The sequence below is a fragment of the Lolium rigidum genome, chromosome 7 (assembly GCF_022539505.1).
Source record: "Lolium rigidum isolate FL_2022 chromosome 7, APGP_CSIRO_Lrig_0.1, whole genome shotgun sequence".
NCBI classification, from domain to species: domain Eukaryota; kingdom Viridiplantae; phylum Streptophyta; class Magnoliopsida; order Poales; family Poaceae; genus Lolium; species Lolium rigidum.
The window spans coordinates 12,186,413-12,203,050 of NC_061514.1; positions in this window are offsets into that span (position 1 = coordinate 12,186,413).

Consider the following 16,638-nt stretch of genomic DNA (forward strand, 5'->3'; position numbering starts at 1 on the left):
CATCCGATCCTTATACGACAACAAAATCAAAGCCGCACGCACATCAATGAGCGCTGCTATAAGTAAGACAAATTGCGTACGATATTCGTCCAATCCTACGTGGCTACGACCTGCGAGACTTCGTCGCGCGATGCAATGGAAACGTGGGTTTGGGCTGGGATTTGGGAATGGGGTCGCACCAGTCTCCTGTTCTAGTACCGCAGGATAGCAGACATAGATTGTTCTAGTAGCACTGTAGCAGGTTAGGAGTTCTTATTAGGTTATTAGAGCATCTCTAGCGGGGCGATGCAAACGGACACTGAGTGACAATTTGCGTCCGTGGATCGAAAAATGCGTCAGGGTCCTGCTCCAGCGGGACGATGCAAAGTGACCTGACCCAAATATATGTTTCGGATGCGTATTTGCGGACGCGCAAAGTGTCCGCTCGCGTCTAGCGAGCGTTTCGTCAGGCTCGCCTGGCAGCGACCCTGGCTCGATGCGTCTTCTCTGGCGAGCTAGCGACTGGCTCCGCTGCGTCGTCTCGGTAGTTTGTGACATGTTAATGACGATGCCTCGCCTGCCGAGGGCCGTCGTCCACCTCTGCCAACACAGTAATGGCGATGCCACGCGTCCCACGCCCGTCGATGCCGCGGGCCTGGGCGCCCTCGGGGCCGTCGCCTGTGTTATCCTCATCTTCGCAGGAGGAGCACTGCTTCGAGTTCCTCCTCTGCATCGACGACGACCCCCTCGGCATCAAGCGGCTCCCAAACAACTTCACCGAGTTCGTCGATGGCGTCGAGCCGGCCCAGTTGTACCTATGGGAGACAAGCTGCAACTTTTTTCGGTGGCCTAAATTTGAATCGGGGAGATCCTGTGGCGGCGAGCTTACTTGCCTCCAGATGTGAGGGGCGCTGCTGTCACCCGCATACGGACGGCGGCCTGTTTCATGTCCGCGGGCCGCCACATCCAAACAAAACGGACCGCACCGTTGGAGATTTCCTTAGCGCATAAGAAGTGGAGAAGGGGGTGCATAACGACTCAAGGAGAAGGGGATTGGGCGCTACCAGCCAAGGGAGAGCAGTGCTCGCGATTTGCTGGCTCGACTTGAATCGGAGATGGGAACTCGATGCAACTATGAGAGCTTCAATGGCAGAGGCGAGTGATAGAGGCGGACCCAAGATTTTTATCAAGCCTGGACGTACTGTAAGCCCGGCTAATTTTTCATCAAAATATTCATCAAACTTCTGTCGGTGGCCGCGTCCAAGAAGGACGCCACCGACAAGGCGCAGACGGACGCAGAGGAGGTGGCGCAGGCCATCACCGCCGTGGAGGAGCTGAAGGCTTGGGATGCCGCCGACAATGTCATCGTCATCATCCTCGACGACTAGGCAGTAGCGGCGGTAGCCATGGCGCATCCCTAGCATTGTAGAAGTCGCGATCCAATAGGATCGCGCAATTTTGTGTATGCCCTATCTATGATCTATGAAGAACTATCTCCGGCGTTTTGCATTTTTAAAGATACGGGGTGAAATAAGGGGTCTACGTGTCAATTTTTTTAATACAGGATCCTGCATTCGCTCGATACGGGGTGAGCGAATACAGTGTCTGTTAGACATGCTCTAAGAAAGCAAACGTCCAGACTACTTGAAACGTTGCCAATTAGCAAGTTGGCAGTCTTGGAGTCTCTATGGATGTTGTTATTCCGGTGCAAATATTCCATCCCTCTATGAGATGTCTATAGCAATCCTGAGAATCAGAGATAGCTCCAATATATATTCTTTTGGTTGTGAAGGAAGTCATATAGATTACCTCCTGGCATGTATTCTAAAGCAAACAAACATAATTACAATGGTAAAATATCAGTTGACAGGAGATTACAGCTTGCCTGGTGATACAGAAAGAGGCCTCTAGTTTGCACTATCACAAACGAGTAGTAGAAGTTTATACAAACAAACGGAAGATAAGATAAAACATACAAAGGAGATCACTGCTGTGATCCCACTCAGCAGTGATCTTACACACACAGGACAAAAACATAGAATGAATATGGAGAAAAGCTCCTTGTTTGATTCGTGGAACTCATCCATCAGGGACTCAATCGGCATCGCTCGCAGCGCTCGTGGATTGTGATCTTAAGTGATGACAAAGTTTCAATATAGCAGCTGCATATTATATACATGATAGTATGTGTTAATGATACAAGACAGATTGGGACATAATATAGTTATGGTGTACTTACAGTATAGCCATATGAGGTCCACTCCATGATATCCCATTTGATAGTGATGTTCCCATTTGGATCAAGAGGGTCATAAGCTTCTGCAGAGAGATGAGATGGGGAAGTTTCAGAAGGAGATATCCTAGCGCCTCAAATTAATTAATGTACGACTTGGTTACATGCTTTCAGCTTTCAAGGCATCTCCTCGTTCACATCAAGTTCTTTTTTAAATGAAAAGAGCATAAAACCCAATAAAGATCAAGATTTGCTTGCTACTCACATCCAATCTTAGAATCATGTTCATCGCAGGAGTTTTTCCTCATATGAATCGAAAAATGTGCAGAAATTGCTACTCCAGTTTTAGTGCAAGAAAAATGTATTCAGAGTCCTACTAGATCAGAGTAAGCTATCAGAACGAAATGTTGAAGAGCAAAATAGACATAAGACCTAACTAAAGATCTAATATAAAGCTATCTGAACGAAATACAGATAAGGTATCGGTGAATAGTACCATCGGGTGTGCCATGGACGGTAGTGCTGGGTTCACTGGCGATGGCCCTGGCATAGAACCTGGCATCGATGGAAGCTGAGAAAGTGATGGTCGATGTCCTTGTTGACGAGGAAGCATGTGTGCCGGTGGCTGCAGCTGAGGCATGTTTGGAGGTTTTGGCCTATATTGTGCATCTTTACCATGAATTGCAGCAGGTGTTAGTTCAGGCATCTAAAATCCACCCATACCATGACCAATAAAACTGAGCGTTGGTCCCCAGAACCTGATGATACAAATTAAAAATTTGAATTAGCCATTCCTTTTCCATGCATATGACAGTGTCAGAATTGCTCAGTTCACCTGCTATTCATTTTCTATCTGCCTAGTTGCTATCATCAATCCATAGTAATACATTTAAATTAAATTGCTGTATATCTAGTGTATTGTAATCAAATACACAAGCTCTACAATCTAGGATATTCCTAAATGGAGGAATTGTGAAAACTGAAATCGAATTGGCACCCATGCCATATGCCTTTGTGCATCATGAAGTGATTAATCTCTTCATTCTTCAGGCTTACACAGAGATGCATTTCTTATTTGCAATGAAGAAGTACACATCTATTCTATTTCATTTGACAGGGGTACACCTCAATTAGGGACTAGAGATAGAAATTCCAAAACACTGAATTTGAGTTGAGACACTGGACTGACCTTGAGAGTTGAGGCAGTGGCATACGATCCAGGGCGAGGGAGGCGGTGGCCGCCTACTCCGATCCCGCCTGCGAGGAGAGCGGCGGCGTCACAGCGGACTAGGCCGCGGAGTAGAACGTCTTAGGGTTCCCGCAGATGCCGACGGGGCGGCGGCCGTGATCCCGGAGATGAGGAGGTGGCGGCGAGCGAACCCTCGGGCCGGTTCTGGCTTGACTGCTCGATCCCGATCATGTACATGAGGACGACAGCTCCGGCTGCTGAGGAACAGACGGGTACCCCGTGCAAGGCGAGGCGAACGTGACGGCGGATGACTACTTCGGCCGGCAGGCCAAGGCGGCCGACTTCCACTCTCAAGCTCGGCCCGCGCGATCCCGTTTCCGATCACGGACAGCATGGTCGGCAGGGGATCCGTTTTTATTTTGAGAGTATAAGGAGATCCTGTTTTTATTGGCGTAGGTTCTCGATCTTGATTGCTAGGGCCAGGTTAGGTCGACCGCTGGATGTACGTTTTTTGATTGTGAATCATTATACCAATTTGATAAAAGTTATGATTGTTTTAATCAACGGTCACGAAAAATCGGATTAGACGGAACTCGCAGGGAACCAAAGTTCCGTGCCAATCACCGCAAAAAAGCTCTATGTTCTTATATGTCCTCGAATTGGCGCCTCGTCGTCTACCCCTTATAGCATCTCCAAGATATGGTGTATTTTACATCGTGTGTGATGTATTTTACATCACCTGTTTCTGCTTTTTTTCTTGTTTTCATATCACTAGTTTTTGCTCACAAAAATTAGATGATGTAAAATACATCACCTCTCCTCTGAAAGTGCTCCAGGAGATGATGTAATTTACATCACCCCTCAGTTACAAAATATCAAATAAAAATTCAAACTTTGGCATATTTCAAATGCAATCTAAGCCTTGACAACTTAATTAAACATCTATTGCTCGATGCAGATAGTTTATACATCCATAGATCGATACTAGACATAATCTGACACTATAAATTGACATCGACACAAGATACCGATGACAGATCGATACTCGACAATCTGATAGTACATGCTAGAAACTCGATACTCAGCCGCTAGTCCTAGAAACCATCATCTTCTTCAGATGATCGCCCGTTGACCTCGCGGACGAGATCATCACACCAATCAGTATCCATCATCTCCGTGCTCAAAGAGTCGCTGGCAGCTACTGATGACGATGCGCCGGTAGCCGAAGCAGCGGCAGACGTAGATGCGCCGGTGTCCGAAGCTTGCTGCACGGTTAGGGCGGAAATCCTACACCTACGGACTGGTGGGTTACGGGCAAATCTACGGGAGTACGTGTGAATCGCTGGTTCGCTGAATTTTGGTTGCTCCCTTAAAAACCGGGCGACGACCCTGTTTTCACCTCTAGCTGATGTGTAACGTGGGCGTCCGTAAGTGAATTTCCGTAAAATCTATCTGTATGTGTAGCATTACTCCGGCTAGGGTGGTGTAGTACTCAAGTTCCTGCACCAAGTGCTTCGGGTGTTGGCGCGGAACTCCACCATCACCTCCTCGTTGGCCTGTTTAACCGACAGTCGCATGTATTGTCGGCACACCCGCCGCTCCTCCTTGCAACGAATGCCCGTGAATGGCGGCGAGAGGAAGTCCGACTCCTCTCGGCTCTACACGTCAGGGAAGTTGATCGGTCCACCCGCTCCATCGAGCCGCCACACCATGGCGTCTCGAAAGTGTCGAGCCACATCCGGTTGTCGCCGCGCGTGAGCTTGGCGGCCCAGCAGCCGAGGAGCGAACACAAACAACGAGGAAACTGGCGCTACTGCAATGTAGATGCTCTTACATTTTCTCGAATTGGCGCCTCCTCGTCTGCCTCTTAGAACATCTCCAAGAGATCTGTATTTTACATCGCGTGTGATGTATTTTACATCACCTGTTTTTTTTTTCTTTTTTCTATTTTTACATCACTTGTTTTTGCTCACAAAAATTATATATGTAAAATACATCACCTCTCCTCTGAAAGTGCTCAAGGAGATAAAGTATTTTACATCACCTCGGTTACAAAACTTCAAATAAAAATTTAAAATTTGGCATATTTCAAACGCAATTTAAACATGAACAACTTAATTAAACATATATAGCTCGACGCGGATAGTTTATACATCCATAGATTGATACTAGACATAATTTGACACTATAACTCAACATTGACACTAGACATAATTTGACACTATAACTCAACATTGGCACTAGATACCGATGACAATTCGATACTCGACACTCCGATAGTACATGCTAGAAACTCGATACTCGACACCAGTCCCATAAACCATCATCCTCTTCAGATAATTGCCCGTTGACCTCGTGAACGAGATCATCCCACCAATCAGTACCCATCTCCATGCTCGAAAAGTAGCCGGCAGCTGATGATGACGATGCGCCGGTAGCGGAAGCAGCGGCAGACGTAGATGTGCCGGTATCCGAAGCTTGTTGCGCGGCTAGGGAGGCGTAGTACTCAAGTTCCTGCGCCACGTGCTTTGGGTGTTTGGCGCGGAACTCCACCATCACCTCCTCATTGGCCTGTTGAACCGACAGTCGCATGTATTGTTGGTGCATCCGCCGCTCCTCCTTGCGACGAATGGCCGTGAACAGTGGCGAGAGGAAGTCTGACTCCTCCCGGCTCTGCACCTCAGGGAAGTTGATCGGTCCGCCCTCTCCATCGAGTCGCTACACCATGGCGTCTCGAAGGTGTCGAGCCACATCCGATCGTCGCCACACATGTGCTCGGCAGCCCAGCGGCCGAGGAGCGAACACAAACGAGGAAACTGGCGCTACTGCGAGGGCGGAGTTTTCGTGCCCCTGCTTCGTTAGTTGTACTCAGTTTTCCCCAGCCCCTGCTTCGTTAGTTGTACTCAGTTTTCCTCAGCTCGTTATTTTTTCCTCAGCTTTCCCCTCCCTCTAGTTTGAAACCCCTCGAAGACGCGGGTTGCCGTCAGGTCAGAGGCCTTACCGTTACCGTTAACTCGACGGGTGGGGCTGCACAGAGGTGGGGCTGCATAGAGGGCAGTTCCTCTCTGACCGACTCGTGCTGACGGGTAGCCATCCATCTACCGCTGACGCGTGGGCCGTTTTATTTCCTGAGTGTATACGCGGTGCTGCCAATGACAAATGGGGCCGCTCTATGGGGCTGCCGCAGCCAATGACCAGTGGTCGTCTATTTATTTATAGAAAATTATATTGCCGCTTTGTGGGGCCTCCGCAGCCAATGACCGCTGTGGCAGGTGACTATTTTCGCAGCTTAATCTAAAGTGACTCTTATGCTAAACATTGTGCATCCCGACGTTGACCTAGCGAGTGGCGGCGAGCATAGCCGTTCTGACCATGCCGATATCGGCATCGGCATCGGCATCGTTTGGAGGATGTGGTGCTCGAATAATAGTGGAAATGCGATATTATCTTTTACATGCATAATATATAGAAAATAGTTAGATCTCTAAATCGATGCATATGAAGCTACATATATATTCTTGGTCATAATCCTCTTATCTAAAGGGGATGGATGCATGGCTTCACGTCGTCGTCGCTTTCATCGTCGATATCTTCGTCGTCCGAGTAGTAGTACTTCCTGCACATTGTTCCGTCGAACACCTTCACTGTGAGCACATCATCGCCTTCATATTTGAAGTGTACGAAGCAGCCGAAATCCACACCGTGCGCGATAGCGAAATTCTCCCAGCTCTTGTCGAGGTAGATCCGGCATTGACCGTCAAATAGGACCTCCACGATCCAGAGACGAGGACCACAGTCAGCTGCTCGCAGATACACCTTAGCTGGCTCCTGGCCGTCAAGATAGTCCACAAACTTTTTTGGGAGAGCCTGCAAAGAGATCGAGCGCCGATCGTTTGAAATTAAAGGTTTTTTAGAACATGCCCATAATTAATCACATGCATCATATATGTGGGAACGCGTACGTACCTTCTTGACCAAAGGGTCTTCATAGACGACGATGAAGAACTCCTCTATGATCAATGGCAGTGTTGACGGTGGTGGTGGCAATGATGATGATCCACTTCCCCTTCCCCTTCCCCTTCCCCTTCCCCTTCCCCTTCCGGTCCGCGTCCGAGACGTGGAAGCCATGGCAATGGATCAAGTGTATGTGAACGAAGAAGAGAGAGGCAGAACCTATTGACACAAGGGATGGCCGTGTGGGTGTTTATAAGGGAGAGATAACCGTTGTAGGGGTTTACACCATAAAATAAGGAGGAGGTGAACGTTGGTGGGGATTTACACAATAAATTAAGGAGGAGATGACCGTTGTGGGGGTTTACACAATAAATTAAGGAGGAGACGACCGTTGTGGGGGTATATATCTCAACAAAAAAGTAATGCGGACTATCTTGACGGAAATGGAACTTCGTGATATAGTTTATCATTTTACCGTGAAAAGTAATGCCTAAAAGAAATGGTAATTCGTGATAGTTTATCATTTACCGTAATGGCTACAACAAATCGTTGATGGTTTATCATTTTTTGCGTGAAAAGTAATGGCTACAAGAAATGGGTGATGGTGTATTATTTTTTGCGTGAAAAGTAATGGCTACAACAAAATCGGTGATGGTTTATCGTTTTTTGCGTGAAAAGTAATGGCTACAAGAAATGGGTGATGGTGTATCATTTTTTGCGTGAAAAGTAATGTCTACAACAAAATCGGTGATGGTTTATCTTTGTTTGCGTGAAAAGTAATGGCTACAAGAAATGGGTGATGGTGTATCATTTTGCGTGAAAAGTAATGGCTACAACAAAATCGGTGATGGTTTGTCGTTTTTTGCGTGAAAAGTAATGGCTACAACAAATCGGTGATGGTGTATCATTTTTTTGCGTGAAAAGTAATGGCTACAACAAATCGGTGATGGTTTATCATTTTTGCGTGAAACGTAATGCCTAAAAAGAGTTTATAATTTAGCTCGTGAAAAATAATGCAGAAAACCAAACTTTGCGTGAAGCTAACCGACGACGAGAGAGAGAGGGTGGTGGCCCCGACCAGAGAGAGAGATAGGGGTTATCCCGCCCGTTAGATCATACGATCAACGGTCGGCGGGCACGATCCGCGTGACATGGGCTAGACCAATCAGGGCAATGTTGGGCGTCCGTGAGAGTTTGTGAAGGGAGAGGGCAAAGCCGAGTAGTATCAAGAAATCAAGGGCAAGTGAGTAGTAAACAGACTAAGGGATTCAAATATGAGATTTAAAAAATGAAAAATGCATGTTTTGTACAATGAAACCCATCTTGGCCTACCTCAAACTATTTGCAATACAAATATACATGAGTGTGAAAATTATGGCCTCATTCAGACAAAGTATGTTTTGGGAAAAGCTGTTTTGGGTAGGGCTTATTGTGGAAAATCATGCACCTTCATAGCTACTAGGTGATTTGAGAAGTGGCAATTTGTGGTAAAACTTGATTTATCTATGATTTGAGAAGTGGCAACTTGTGGTAAAGACTCCATGAGTAAGTGCCACTCTTTTTCGGAATTTTTGCACATTAAATAACTCATTTAACTCGGTTAATCCCATTTGTTGACTCTCTGTTGACCAGCCACTTGAGGGTAAAACTGAGTATATTGCACTAGCCAGTATTAGCACCCAAGGGGAAAACTGAGCACACAAAAAATGCTAGTATATGACTCGAGGGTATACCTGAGTATATCTAAATTTCCAGGGTTAGACCCGAGGACGCGTGTTGCGGTGCAGAAGTGGAAGACGTGCCATTGTTGACGCGTGTCGCGGTGCAGACGTGCAAATAGTGGACGCGTAGGACGCGGGTCGCATTTAGGACTCGTAAGCCCCTCCTTCCCTCCCTCTGCACACAGTCGTCTCATTCTCGCTCACGCACGAAACCACCCCTCTCACGTCCCATCAACTTCTCCAAATCGGAAAACCCCAACCGCCCTACGCACGCTACCCTGCCGGCGATGGAGAAGAAGAATGCGCCGGCGGCCGTCGCCTCCGAGCCCGTCGCCTCCGCGCCCGTCGCCGCCGAGCCCGTCGCCGCCGAGCCCGTCGCCGCCGAGCCCGTCGCCGCCGAGCGCGTCGCCGCCGAGGGCGGCGCATCCAAGCGCGGCGCCTCCGTGAACTGGGCCCTCTCTCGGCTGATGGACCACTTCACAAGATCGGTGAATGCTTATCGGCGAACGAGGAGTACGCCGACACCTACTCGCTATGAGGCAAGTCTCGTAGAAATTGGCGCTCAGGTTTGCACCGAGCCCGACGTGCACCTGGACGAATGGATCATGCTAGACCATGCCCTTCCACGCGTCGCTGAGTTCACCTTCCTCCAACTCGGCACATCACGCTCCGTCACCATATATAGATCTATCGGAAGTTCATACAAGGTTCAAATTCCTCCATATCTACCTTTTTATTTTCAATCTTAAACATCTTAGTGCTGAATGTTATCTTCATCTATATATTTTAGATACTACTTCGTCGGCTTTTGCCGTGGCGTCATCGTGCTTGCCCAGAAGAACCCGCCGCACAAGATACGGCTTCTGAACCCACTCACAAAGGCATCGAACACTATGTTTGAGGCGCAGATGCTATCTGTTTTTCTGAATTCAGTCGCTGTAATCAAATCCCCGACTATGGTCTTCGTTGCCGCACAATTCCCGCCGGAAATTGGTTGGGTCGATGAGAGCACTCCAACTAAGGATATATATGAAGATTGGGGAGAAGAAAGATTTTCGATCGAGAACCATTGTCTGCATTGCATTACCCCATTCAATGGTGAACTGTATGCAATAGCTGCGGATAATTTTGAGTCCGGAAGAATAGTGTGCACCAATGTACAGTTGCAGCAGCGCGCGAGCACTGTCAAGATGGAGACACTAATTTCATTTCAGAACTTGGACGTCAGAAGTTCTACCTTGTGAAGTCGGATGGTGATCTGCTGCTTGTGTTGTTGGTCAGCGAGGCTTTGGCGGGCAAACCATTGGTGTACCGTGTGGACACTCAGAGCCGCTCTCTCCATCCGGTCAGTAACATTGGCAGTAATGCCTTCTTCGTGAATTATATCCGGTGTATCTCCGTCGACACTAGAGTGCACCCGACACTTCGACCTGGCTGCATCTACTACACGGATTTGGGTTATATCAGAGAGTACTCTCATGATACAAAGGCATGGGATGAGTGGCCACTACGTGTGGATAGAATAGGAAACTACGTTATGAAAAATGAACACGAGCCATACCGTCTGGAGGATGTATTGGCCGCACCATCGCAGACGGAACGAGTTCAACCAATATTTCCTTGGGGTAATGCAGGAATGGAGCGACGAAGAAATATATGAGGAGGAATGAAGAACAAATTCATTCATCCTGGGTATCCTAATCTTCTTGTTGTCCATACATTGCGTGCGTCTTGTATATTTTTCAGCTTAGTTTGTCGTGAACATTAACAATGTTATTGGCTGCTTTTGGCTGTCGTATGCGATTTATGTATTATACTTAGTTTTCCGATTATGTCTGTTGTGAATTTATCATATACTAGCTTCTAGATTTGCTGCCATATTGGGCAAAAAACGAGGGCCAAAAGGCATAAATAACCCCAGAGATTTGCTACTAGATTTGCTGCCATATTGAAGAAAGACAGAAATAGAAGTTTCTCTAGATTTGATACTAATTTGGTGAAAAAGACAGAGAGAGAAAGAGGGGAAAAGGTGCTCTTAAAAATGCCAATTTGGGCCGAGAGAGACAAAACCCAGCTCCTGCTCACGTGCAACCAAACGCTTCTCGTCCTGTCCCACGCGGTCCCACGCGACGCGGCCCCACGCGGCCCCACAAACGACGCGGCGCAACACGTCAGCACAGAACGTCCAAATAGACGGATTCCTTCCGTCTGAGCTCCTTATGTGGGTTTCAGACATAGGCTTGGGGAAAACTGAGAAAAAACTAAGGGGCTGGGGAAAACTGAGTACAACTAACGAAGCGGGGGCACGAAAACGTTAGTGCCCCTGCTTTTTTTGGGGGGGAACTACGTGTCGCGGACCGGACGATCCTGATGTACTCAAGGCGGTGTGCGACGGTGACCGGGGTGGATGGAGGCGGCATGACGCGGGGGTAGAATAGCGCGCGAGGGGGGGGGCTAAAGTGGCGGTTGGGCGGCCGCGGGTGACCATTTTTATACGATACATCACCTCTCATGTGATGTATATTTGCATCACGTGGTGTAAATTATACATCACGGTTTAAAATTTTGGACCGTTTTTTTTTACATATACATCATCATCTGTTGGAGCTGCTTTTTTGCTCAAATATAATGTAAAGGATTTTTATTTTACCCATCATGTCTTAGAGATGCTTACATGCATGCCCAACGGCAGCGTCGCGCGCATTCGATGTACGCTGCCAATCTGCCATGTGTGTCCCACGTACTCTTGAAAACGGTGCGTGCCATCGCTGCCGTCTGCTCGCGCTGCCGCGCCACGCCCTACAACACGACACGGGACGCAAGCACGCACCGGCCGCACCAGCACAGTGTGCTGTACTCCGACAATATTCTCACTGCCCCGTAGTGGACTGCCACTTATCTTATCTTTGCTCCAGCATACTGTATCTATGAATGCCCAAACGTTTACTTATCTTATCTTACTGCAGCAGACTGTATCTATAGCAAGACATTGTGTGGCGGCGTGCCAACAACAAATGTACCGTGGACATGGAAAAGCACACAGCTAAGCGCTGTAGCAAAAGCCCAGCATCGTATGCCGGGTGTGGTTAATTCTTATTAGATTTAGTTTAATCCTCTCATAAGTGATTTTACCGCACGATTTTCTACTACACTTATTATGGAATATGTTTTGTACTATATGAACCATTTTTTCTCAATGCAACTCATGAGGAATTGAAAAACGATTCTGCTAATCTCAGTCACACAAGAAAAATCCAACAACGATTCTAAAAAAGTGTTGCACGTTCCTGCCATCTGGTTATACTTTTCTAAAACGATAAATCTGAAACAGAAAAATGCAGCTGGCAGAAAAGTGCAACGTTCCACCTTTCACTGAACTGCGGTTGCATCTTTTTCAGGTGATTGAGACCTGGAATAGCTTATGTCTCAGTCACGTGCTCCATCGTTAGATTTTGTTTCTGCTTTTGTTGTTGTTTGTATTTTATTTAGACCCGCATCATGTAATTCGACTGAGTTATGTCTCAGTCGACTGAGACTCAGACACACCCTATGTCAGTCATGTCAGACATAGATAAACCCATTGAATAATCCTAATTGCAACCAAAAGAAATCAATTGCAATTAAGTCAATCTCACTTATAACTGCAAAAACGCAGTTGAATCCACTTGCGATTCGTAGGAGGCAAAAGTCATGATACAAATCTGATGATCCTGGAGTTAAATGATCACGAAAAGGATGTACTCATGCATCGGTGCAACTCTTCTGAGCCCATGATTCGTGGTACGGCGAGTGTGGCAGATTGATGATCCAATCTACCTTCAGTTTTTTTTTTAACAAATCTACCTTCAGTTCCCTGTGATAGTGTGATGACTCGTGGTGCAACTCACAAAAAGGATTCAGACACTAGAAGGTAAGGACCACCATTTATATTGCAATTCCACTACTGAACTGTCAAAATACATAATCGAGGTTGGTAATCTCTTTTCCAAATAGTGTCTACGGTGCCATTTTGTCAACGGAAGCAAAAGATTTATCCCAATTTATTAATTAAGAAGGAGATAATTGGCCATCATACTTTAAAACCCATGATACATATTCAACCTTCAGCGGATTTTTTTTTTGCTTTTTTTTCGCGAAAACGCAAAAGATTTGCGTTTCGATGCATTGATAGAAAAAGAAGGTTATATGTACATGCCCCCCGTGGAGGGGCCAACACCCCGCACTACAACTCGACCCAAGAAAAGAGACCCTGTTCTAGAGGAGTAGAAGGCGAACACTCCGGGCTCCTGCGTCCGCCCATTGCCGCGCCTCAGTCCCGATGTCGTCGAATATGGATGGCACCAAGGGTTGTGCATTGTCGAAGATCACAGCGTTCCGATGCTTCCAGATCCACCACGCCGTGAGCATGATGATCGACATACGTGCCAGTATGTGTTTGTTTTTTCTTTAACTGAATTACACCATGTTTGAATGACATATCTATCATATCTGAATTCTGAAACAAAGTTTTCAGTAGTTCTCTAATTCCCTGAGACTAAGGAATGTAAGTTCTGAGATTCCAGAGACCATATCTACAAGTTAATATTCGAGCATATATGTCTTCTCGAGTATTAACTACAGCACGTTGCATATTCATTGCTTATTCCTTTAGCTGAACAGTGCAGGTTCCACACAGTCAAAGACCGATTCCACGATCAAGTCATTGTGTGTACAAATTCAGCAATCGCGACCAAATGAAAAAATTGAAATACTAGGGATCTGAGTTGCGGGACCCAATTATTCCCTACAGTGAAGTGAGTACTCTACTGCAGATCATAGTACAGTGAGTACCAGCATGGGCTTACTGCCGAAGGACTTCATTGCTATATTTAGATACTACGAGGACGGTGGATCTGTCCCATAATGGATGTGCGGATTCACTGGATTTTGCACATTCAGGCCATCTCCAGCTGGCCGCATTTCCAATATATCCACGCGCGTCCATTTATGTTGGCTCGCGGATGCGAAAATGGCTGAACAATCTGTGACTGTGGCTGATGCAGCTGCCATGAACTGGAACTTCTCCTTTAGAAGGTGGATGACACCTGATATTGCCTTGCAAATCCATGGGCTAACTCAAATTATGGCACAAACTGTTCTTAATGATGCAAAGAATAAACACTTTTGGAAATGGACAAAAGGGGGTAAATTTTCTGTTAAATCGGTATACACTCACTTACGTGGTAATGGATTGGATAGATCTTTCAAACATCTATGGAAGAGCAAAATACTCTTGAAAATAAAGATTTGGTTGTGTATGATTTGGCACAATACTATTGCTACAAAAGATAATCTGCTGAGAAGAAATTGGCAGGGGAGTGCCACTTGCCAGTGCTGTTGGTAAAATGATTGGGGCCCATTCGAGACCAAGCTCCTTTACACAATTCTTCTGGTGGTTTTCCCAGTTTATTCCTGCTAGCAGAAACATGCAGATTACGGGGTTGGCTGCTATATGTTGGGCAATTTGGAAGCTCGGAATTCGATCCTGCTTTGAGCACAAACTGATCAAAAATCCTGTTGAGTTAATAAGCTATTCTACTGTCTTTATAAAATATTGGGCAGAGAGGGATGCTGACGATATTCGGGCGGGTGCTTATGGGCTGTGGAGACTTGCTGGTGTGTCTGGTGGTGATACACAAGATGGGACTAGGTAACAACAACGCCTCCTCCAGATCAGGGATGCACATGTTTCTGCTGCTGGTGCGGATGATATGGAAGTGGGAGATCAAGAGGATGCCAATGCCTGAGGGCTTTTCTCCGTTTATCGCTGGGATGATCTTGTCAAATATGTGTTTTTGGAACTTTGGCCGTTTATATCCCTGAACTTCTATGTTTGTCTCACTAGCAGTAAGCGGCAATGTAATAGCTTAGTCTTTCCCGTTGTTTTTCCTTTTTGAACTGGCCATCGTTGGCATGTTACTCTTGGTAATGAAATTCGGTCCACGGGGATCGTTTGGAAGAAAAAAAATAACTTTCTACTCTTTGTACGCATACCTAAGACGATGCTGCTAGCAAAAACAATCTCTATTTCCATTAACATCTTTATGATTTTTTTAAAAAAAATCTTAACTCGGCTCTCCGCATATCCAATCAGAAATTGGTGGGTCTCCGCCACTCCCCTATGTACACCTCTCTTGTTCCACAAGCATTTGTTAGAGTGTAAGCAAATAGGAAGCGCCTAGTTGTCGAGCAATCGAGAATCGGTAGATCTAAGTCAGCCGCGATCGATTGGAACCCTTAAGTGTTTTTGTCTTCTGGGTTGTTTTCCATCACTAATTAGGAAGCCTAACAAAAAGCTTAAAAGGAAAACAACTATGAGGCGCAATTACAAATTAATATGGGGAAACATATTATATATATAATTCAAAATTACGTTCATGTAGAGAACCAACCTTATGTTGGGTGGTTAGATCATCTCCAGCGCCGTGTCCCCCAAAGCGTCCGGCGTGTCCTAATACGGTGTCCGGCATCCCAAGCCCGTCCCCGCTAAACAGGGGACGCTCCGGGCACGCCGGCCACAACAAAATGCGAGGCTAGAAGACGTGGGCCCGACGCATCAGCGGCTCGGAAGGCTAAAACCCCGTCGCCTACCTTTGGTCAAGCGACGTTAGTGGTGTCCTAGCTTTCCCAGGTGACGCAGGGACGCATCTCGTTGTGCATGGCCACGTGGCCATCTGCGCCGACGTTTATTGCGTCCAACACCCCGCTACCGTTTCGCCTGCCGCCGATGTACATTAAGGGCGCCCCTGCTTTCTTCCCCATCCCAATCTCTCGCCGCTCCAACCTCTCACCGCTCCCAAATCTGCTCCTTCCTCGCCAATGTCGTCGTCGTCCCATCAGATCGCCGCGGCGGCCTCACCGTGGCGAAGGCGTGGGCACTGTACCGCGCGGGATATCCCGTCTTGCCGGACATGCGCCTGCCAAGCAGCGACGAGTGGAGGATAGCCGTCCAAGGCGTAAGCATCCCGCTGCCACCGTCGCCGGGCACAGAGCGCTGGAGGGGCGCGATCAGGGCCCAGCGGTCTCGCCTCACCGTCGACGAGCGGGCCGATCCAACCTCGGCGGCCACCGGCAACTACGCCTGGTGGGTCGCCTACTTCGAGGCGCAGCACGATGTCGAGATGAACAGCACCGCCGGCCTCATCGGCTGCAGGCAGAACAACTGGAACAAGGATGGACGCCTCCTCTTCTGGGGCGTTCCGGGGCGCACCCTGGAGCACGTCATCGACGGCATCCAGAACGGCGCGCCGAGGTTGGACACGCCGTCATCGCCGCCACCATCTCCCGCAGCGCGCTGGTAGCCGAGGAGGACGTACTCGTCCTCCTCCAACTCTTCCTCGTTAGGGCCGGCGCGATCGTCGCCTTCCTCGTCGCATCGCGCAGCGTCCTACACCATCCCCAAGCGCGAGGTGAAGGAGGAGCCGGAGTTCGCGACGCCGCCCGTCAATCCGAGGCACGGCGACAACGTCAGCAGCAAAGGCGCGCCGGCGGTGCACTCCTCATCCCGAAGCCGGAGGTGAAGA